Source organism: Nannobrachium achirus, assembly GCF_963921795.1.
Source record: "Nannobrachium achirus genome assembly, chromosome: 9".
NCBI lineage: Eukaryota > Metazoa > Chordata > Actinopteri > Myctophiformes > Myctophidae > Nannobrachium > Nannobrachium achirus.
In genome coordinates, this window is record NC_137818.1 from 14309417 (window position 1) to 14318115 (window position 8699).

An 8699-nucleotide genomic window follows, 5' to 3' on the forward strand; every position below is an offset into this window, starting at 1 on the left:
ATCTGCTATTTTTCATGTTGTACTTTTACTTTTGGTACTTTAAGTACATTTGATGCCAACACTTTCATACTTTTACTCAAGTACATTTTGAATTCCGGACTTTTACTTGTAACAGAGTATTTCTATATTGCAGTATTGATACTTTTATTTAAGTAATCAATGTGAGTACTTTTTCCACCACTGATTATAAGCGACTTTGGGCTTTGTTTTTTCAGTAAGGTTGCCATAAATATTGGTAGTTGGTAAATGGTAAATGATGCATTTATATAGTGCAGGGGTGCCCAAAAGGTAGATTGTGTGATCTACCAGTAGATCACAAAGGCTGTGCAGTAGAGATCTTCGGGCAAGTCTGAGATCCGAAATTACCCGGGATCCGACCCAGTCCAAGCCGGGTACCGGGGCCATTTACGAGCAGTGACCTCGGTGCGGTTCGGTGCCACTATGGAGTGCGCCGGTTCCCGGTTCTAACGTTCCTGTCCGCATGACATTCGTTATTATGATGAATGTCAACGTCATAATAACGTTGACATTCGGTCATTTCGGACATCTCTGCCCGGGTATCGGATCTAATTTTTCTAATAACAGACGGGGCCATTCGGATCGGATCCATCATGTCTCGGGGCTGCTCGGGTAACGGTTCTCAAATTCCAAATAATAGACGGCCATTTGGGTCTGGCTCCATTTTCCCCGGGTCCATTTGGGTTCGGGTAGTTAAAATTGGACCCGTGAAGACCTCTACTGTGTAGGTAGACCATCTAACTATTAATTTACAGAATGTCTGTCCGCCGTCTGACCGTCAGTCTGCATGCTGACATCACTGATACTAAACAGTGTCACCACCATGGTAACAATGCCCAACTGACATCAACAAAGCCCAACTGACATCACTGACTGACATCAATACAGTGGCCAGATTTGGAGATGACATCACAGACTGGCCTGGACATAAAAGAGAGCCAGACAGACAGACAGAGACAGACGGATACAACGGGTATTGCACAACTGGACATGGATGTTGGAAGTTATAGTTTTGATTTTAGTCGACTAAATCTACAGTTGATTTTGTCAACAAAAATACGTCGTAATACCAGATTTTACACTATATTGTGTGCTGGAAGTTGCCGATCTACAAGCTCACAATGAATGCATCACTGTTCTTTAGTTCTACTGGATCTCTTCTCCACTAGTCCCTCGCTAACGTTTAGTCTAGTTTTTATTTATTGACAAAATTGTCAATCTATGGATATATTCTGCCCAACGGGCACCAGTCTGGTAATAATTAAAATATTAAAGAAATATATATTCATAAACAAAAATCACAAAACCCCTCTTTTTGGCATGATTGACATCAAGAAAGGCCTATCAGCTAACACCATGGTTTCTAAAGTAGGCAAAAACTATTCTTTGTTTGCAAAAGTCAGTAGCATTACAAAAAAAAAAAACGAAAACCTATGCCTTCCATACAGAATAGGATGAAGACTTATTTTCACTATTTCCCATTCCAAGTGTGTTTGTCTTTTGTAACGCCAGTGCCACTATTCCAAAGCCCCCTCTGGTAGATTTCTTTGTGGTGGATAGATCATGTTGATCTGTACATTTTAAAAGTTGATGTATATCATCAACTGACTTTACATTGAGCACTCCATTAGGGGGACGCTCTCCATTCCGACATGTTGCCACTCCGACATTGACTTCTTATTGTCGGATGGCGACACTTCCATAGAGGTTAAGTCTAGGGTTAGGGTTAGAGATAGGGTTTGTGTCGGAATGGAGACATGTCGGAAAGGAGACATGTCGGAATGGACACATGTAGTCACTACATTTGATACATCGACATTCATACACAGACGGCGGAGGAAACCCATACAAGGCACCAACCTGCTCATCGGGAGCAATTAGGGGTTTAATGTTGTTTAAACCAGTGGTTCTCAAACATTTTCATGTCAAGGACGCCCCCAAATTAATATATTTTTTTTCCACAGACAATGCCTTGCGACCCGTTGTGAGCTCGTAGATCTACTATTTTCAAATAGGCAATGCATATAGGTCTAAAGTGCTCATGTATACACTCTATACGTATATATACGGTATATATTTATTTTCATTGACCTGTTTAGTGGTTGCATATTTCTCTCGAAAACTCTGGCAACACTGGTCACCATAACAATGCAAGGTTGTAAGGTTGTTTTTTTTGCCAGAGGATTTTATTTTATTTTATTTATTTTTTTTGTGACGTTAGGAGTTTGAGTTTGCAGTAGAGTATTGTGTGAGGAAATAACTCAAGTCAGGACACACGCTCGCACACGCACACACACACACAATGGCAGAGTGCGTGTGCCTCTCCGTGATCTAGCATATAATAAATTATATACTATGTATTATGGCAGAAAAGGGAGGAATAGTTCACGTCATCCCAACATAAAATACTACTTCCTGTCACTGTGTGAGGCATAGAGAGAAGAGAGGAGCGGGAGTTGACAGAAAAGGTTCACACACAAAAAAACTAGCTAGTCTACAGCTAGAGAGGGAGAGAGAGAGAGAGAGAGAGAGAGAGAGAGGGGGGGGGGGGGGGAGAGGAGTACTATTAAACCCAAAAGGAATGTAATTTTAGTTTTTTTTTGTTTTAAATTACCATATATGGAAAACTATTTGATTTCTACACTACACTACACTACACCAAGGGTCTTCAACAGGGGGTCCGGAACCCATAGGGGGACCTCAGAATTAATACAGGGGGTCCTCCAAATCTTTGAGTGATAGAAACTTTGTTCTCCTTTTTTGCATGAACCACTTGAACCCTAGCGTCCATAATATATTCTTAGAACTTTAGCCAAAAATACTTTAGCCATAATATATTCTTAGAACTTTAGCCAAAAATAGCAGATCTACAAGCTCACAACGCCTCGCCCTGCGAGACGTTGCGAGCTTGTAGATCGGCTATTTTCGGCAAAGAGGTTTGGTGTAGAGGGGAAAAAGAGCAGACTAAGTACAGAGTGAAAAGTCAAGTTTATTAAGTATTGACGGTTCAGGTGGTTAAATATCTGAAAACTGACATGGATCCAAAATACACAGATGACTGTGCTGTCCAACAATGAAACTATATGGAATCTATGAACAGGTTGTGGGGGTCCCTGCTTCATCTCTCTCTCAGCTAAGGGGTCCTTGGCCTGAAAAGACCCCTGCACTAGACTACACGGTGGTGTTGTTGTTGTGCCCACCACAAGAAGAAAGGAAAGAAAGAATGTCATAGCAGTCAGCTGACCAGCCAGCCATAATAAACACCTGCACGTGGCATGTTGCCACTGTGTATGAACTTCAACATGCAGTCAGAGCCAGGGGTGTCGCACCACATTCTGGGCCCTGGGGGTACAAGGATTCACTGCCCATGAGTGTTCTTCATTAACCCATTTAGACTGGGAACGCATTATTACGCACTATTTGTGCTTTAACTAATATAAAAAGAATAGTAGATAATGCTAGCTGCTATTTTTGAAAAATCGTGAAAATCTTTGAATATATCAAATCCTTCTATGGTTTTTTGAAAAACCTATGTTTCTATGTCAGTGGTGCTCAAACCTGAAGGACCCCCAAAATGATATGTATTTGGCCACGGACCCCCAAATATTTAGTTCCAGGGACTCCCCAGAAGCAAAATTTGAGTTACAAATGTTCGCTTAAAAAAATACATATATTCAAAGATTTGCACACATTTTCACGACTTTAAAAAAATAGCAGATCTACAATCTCACAGCGTGTGTGAGCTTGCTGCTATTTTTCAATAGCTAAAGTATAAAATGATTACCGTAAGGCCCCTCGACCATGGGCCCTAGTAACTTAGTCCCCCCCCCCCCCCCCCCCCCCCCTCCTTTGTGACGCCCCTGGTCAGAGCTATATACAGTAGTGCTGTTCCCACCTGGCATGATTACTATAAAGATAACTACATCGTTCACCATTGTATTTCTTTCTTTTAGTCTGCCATCCACTTGACAAAAAACGATATGTTTTTATAGCGGTTGTAGTTAGTGCTCATTGTGAATGGCCCTTAACACAGTACAGTAGGTACGTGTGTATCATGTTGGTTCTCTGTTGACATGACAAGAACCCTAGTGTTCTTCCTCTCTTCTCGTCTCGGAACACTGTTTCGACTTTAAGTGATGTCCAGGGACTCTCTGGGTTCCTTTAGCGGGGTCTAGATTGACCCTTGGCCTTTGCAAGTCTGTAACTCTGACACTGACAGTGTACAAATGACGGGTCCATTTGGTTCCATTGGTACACTGTCCACAAGTAGAGCGCGAGAGACAGTTTAACCACGTTATGTCCTGTTGTTTCACACACCTTCAAAAACATTCAAGAAATAGCTGTAGATGTACAAGCTCATTTATGAATTTGTAGATCTGCTCATACTCTTTTTCATCTATTTTTACATCCTACAATGACTTTCCCCTCCAAAATATGGACGCCAGGTAAGGTTGGTAACAAGAGGTTAATTGCACCGTTATTTCATCAGCTATACAAGTTTAGCCCAACCAGAGAACCACGGCTATAAGAATTCTATTCTGATAATCATACAGTTAGGTTTCACTCTGTCCCCACCTACAGTATACAACAGCATTTAGAGAGTTGTACAATTATGGACTTTTAATCTAATAATCTAACAACAATTAAATATACCATTGTGTGGGGTCCCCATCGATCAAAAGGTTTCACTCTATCCCAGTCTCCACCTGTAGCCTATTACAGTATTAGACAGTTGTACAGTTATGGACTTGATCTAATAATCAAACAACCATTGAATATACTGTTAAAGTGGGGGTCCCCATAGCTCTGGTGGCGGTCCAACGCAATGGACCATCAGAGCTATAGGGTCTCCTCACAGCTGGTAGCACACAAACAATCTTCTCAGATCATTCTCATAAAATAGTATTGTCAAGGAGGGTCTTCCTTGACAATATGACAATGTTTTGACAGACACTATTCTGGAAGGCAGTTAGTTGTACAATCCTGGACTTAATCTAATCTAAACAACAACTATTATAGGCCTACTGTTATGAGGGTCATCATCGTTCCCACAGCTGGCACACTAGCTTTACAAACGACGGGTCCCCTCCAAGTTGACAATAATATAACAATGTTTTGACAGACACTATTCTAGAAGGCAGTTGTACAATCCTGGACTTAATATAATATAACAACTACTAAATATACCAAGAGTCTTCAACGGGGTGTCTGGGACCCATAGGGGGTCCTCAGAGTTACTATTACAGGGGGTCCTCCAAATCTTTGTGTGATAGAAACGTTTTTATATGAACCACCCTAGTGTCCATATTCTGAGAACTTTAGCCAAAAATAGCAGATCTACAAGCTCACAACGCCTCACACGGCGAGGCATTGTTAGCTTGTAGATCGTCTATTTTCGGCAAAGAGCTTTGTTGTAGAGGGGACAAAGAGCAGACCAAGTACAGAGTGAAATGTCTAGTTTATTAAGTATTGACGGTTCAAGTGGTTAAATATCTGAAAACACAAATTGACATGAATCCAAAATACACTGCTGTCAAATGAACTGGAAAACTATATGGAATCTATGAAAAGGTTGTGGGGGTCCCTGCTTCATTTCTCTCAGTCTCAACTAAGGGGTCCTTGGCCTGAAAACGTTGAAGACCCCTGAAATATACTGTTATGGTGGTCAAACCCCCACAGCTGGCACAAAACAAGGCACAATCCTCTCAACCCTCCTTGACAATATCACATGACAAAATGTTTTGACAGCCACTATTCTATAGAGAGGGGGAGGCCACACCTACCTGGATGGTCGGCGTTTCACCCAGCAAGCCAGAGAGAGAGAGAGTGAGAGTGGGGGTCACCCACGTGGTAGTGGGTGCCTGGGTGGTGGTGGGGGTCAGGCGATATAGGGAGGCAGCAGCACTAGCAGTCGATCCCCCCTCCCCGACCAATGTTATGTTACATGGCAATCACACCTGTCCTCCTGTCCTGCTGCTGCGGGCAGCTAGCCGCGCGTGTCGCAAGAAGACGACTCTGGGAGTTTTCGGGAGGAGGAGGAGAGGAGGGGGAGCTCCAAAGGACACTATAGTCACCTGTCAGCGTCGTATAATCCTTATCCCTATCGCCCACTCCACTCTGCAGGAGACGACGAGAAGAGGAGACAGCCAGGAGAGGAGAAAACAAGAGCTGCGGAGTCTGTCAGACCCAGACGCGGCAAATTACCAAATATATCTCAGAAAAATCCCACCCGGTGGGAGTGAGCGGTGCCTTCGGGTCAGCTCAACAGCGTCACTCCTCGAAGGTAGGTCACCCCCTGGCGGTATTGCAGCTGTCAAGGCCGTTGTGCGCATACAGTGCATACATACATATGGACGGGACGGACATAGATACACGCTGGGTCAGATGACGGAGCGGTAGGCAAGGAAGGCACCGCTCAAAAACATATAATCCCGGTTAGTTTCACCTCCTCCTCGGTGTCCAACACCACCAGTCTCCCCCCACCTCCTCCTCCTCTTCCTTGCATTAATATGTAAACCACGAGGCACTTCTTCCAATCCAAGCAGCTCCTCCGTCAGTGGTGTGTTGTTGAAGAAGCAAACCCAGCAGCGGTCCCAGAAATGTCATGTAAAAATACGCAGTCCTCCCCGCTCCGTCCGCTCCCCCCCACAGCCCAGACTCCTCGCTCGCGTCCTCGGTAAAAATAAAAATACAAAATTACAAAATTACGGGATGTTTTTTATACGGGCAGTGAAGCAAAATGGCGACTTTATATTACGAAGGAGGAGTGTTTGTAAAAAAAAAAGAAAAAGGGAAAAAATCCTTTTGCTTGCGCTGCTGCTGTGTGCTGCCTGTCTGTGTGGAAGGCAGCGAAAGAAGGGAGGCACACAAAAATATGTTTAGTGCAGTCTAATGACGACGAGCTTAATAATCCAGACAGTTGGTGGTTTAGCCTAAAAAGAAAAACCAATAAGCGAAGGAAAGAAAAAGAAGAGAAAATCAGCGGAACGGCTCCATAATATGTCGGTTCTACCGCCGCTCTCCACGGCGTTCCTATTTTACCTCGGCATTATTTGGCTTTTAAAAAATAAATACACGGATAATTATCTTCGAGTCGTGCGCGGCCGTGTGTGTGTACAGTATAGGCTATTAGTACTGTAATATGTGCGTGCGTGAGAGAGTGTGAGTGTGTTGTTGGTTGGCTCATGCGCGTATGTATCCCACACAGCACACACTCCACCTTTGACAGTTGCAACTACAGTCGTTCTTATGAGGCAACTTGCAAACTCTCGCGTTATTATTATCACCGCCACCATCATCATCATCATCATCATCGATATCCAAGCCAGTGATAATGTTAAATAAAAGGGATGGGGGTGTACTTAGTCTTAATAATACATCTAGTATAGCCTAGCCTACTAAAATATAGACTATTACCGTCATCATCGACGTAATAACTGCGTGCGTTCATGACGGACGGAATAGGGCAGGGGTCTTCAACGTTTTCAGGCCAGGGACCCCTTTGCTGAGAGAGAGATGAAGCAGGGACCCCCCACTACATATTGTATTCTATAAAATTGTGTTGCAGATGAGATTTGTATTGACTTGTTTGACATCACTGTCAAATTCCTGTTCATGTGTTTTTTCCCCCCCCAGATATTTAACCACTTAATCGTTGACACTTGGTAAATTTGACCTTTAACTCTGTACTTGGTCTGCTCTTTTTTTTACCTCTACACCAAAAAGGGTTCAAGTTCATTTAAAACAATTCATCACACAAAGATTTGGAGGCCCCCCTGTTGAAGACCCCTGGAATAGTGGGAAAGAACTGGATCAGGCTTGTAAAATCCTTAAATCAGCCTTTTAGCTATTATGATTTGAATAATTGCAGCTAAATGTTATCATCCCCCTATGGCATGCGCTCTTCTCTACACTCTGACAGCTTTGCCAATTTGGGCATGAGATTAATTTGTGGTTAGGCTTGCTTACTGTGTTAGATCAGTGTTAGTAACACTGATTGTTATTGTCCTATACTAACTGCAGGCTAGCCTACTAGGGGTTTCCCATGCATGCAACTGTCTATAGCACTCACCTAAACCAGTGGTTAACCATTCTCATATCAAGGGAAAGGCCCATTATTTATTTGGCATTTGAGCCATGGGTGGACCACTTTGATGAGATTTAGCCTCTCAGACCCAAAACTTTGAATATTTTGTTGTCTTTGTTCCGGATAAGATTAATTTCCCCACACAATTCCATGCTGTATTGATGTTTGTATTCTTTGTAACATAGGAGAGATAACATGCACATGTTGATCAAAATAACAATTCTTCTGCATTCTCTAAGTGTGTGGGCTTAGGCTTTAACTTTTGAGAGCATAAAATGAAACCAAATGGACCTGTAAGGATCCCTTTGGTTATATTTTACACTCTCAAGAATTAAAGATCTATAAGGGTCCATGTGGTTACCAACCCCCCATCATTTAGCTGGGGGGACCAACAGGAACCCCCTCATTAACCACTGCCTAATTAAACCACTAAAAATACAGCAAGGAACCCCCCAAAACTGCAAGGAAATGAGCCTATACTGAGTAAAGTAAGCTTGAAAGCAATCTTCATTTAAACAACTGCATGCTTCTTGCTTTGCTCCGCTCTACTATATCAATATTTTCGCAAAGAATTATGGACACAATCCAAGGTCAC

At 42.8% G+C, this 8699-nt stretch overlaps 1 protein-coding gene across 2 annotated transcripts in view; it reads right to left on the reverse strand.

Moving 5' to 3' along the window:
- znf512b (zinc finger protein 512B) overlaps positions 1-7184 on the reverse strand; it is a 123958-nt gene extending 116774 nt beyond the window's left edge. For both annotated transcript variants that reach the window (XM_080734242.1, XM_080734241.1), the window contains exon 1: positions 5802-7184. The gene's annotated coding sequence lies outside the window, so the exon portion shown is untranslated. The remainder of the gene's footprint in view (positions 1-5801) is intronic.
- Positions 7185-8699: the final 1515 nt, after the last annotated feature.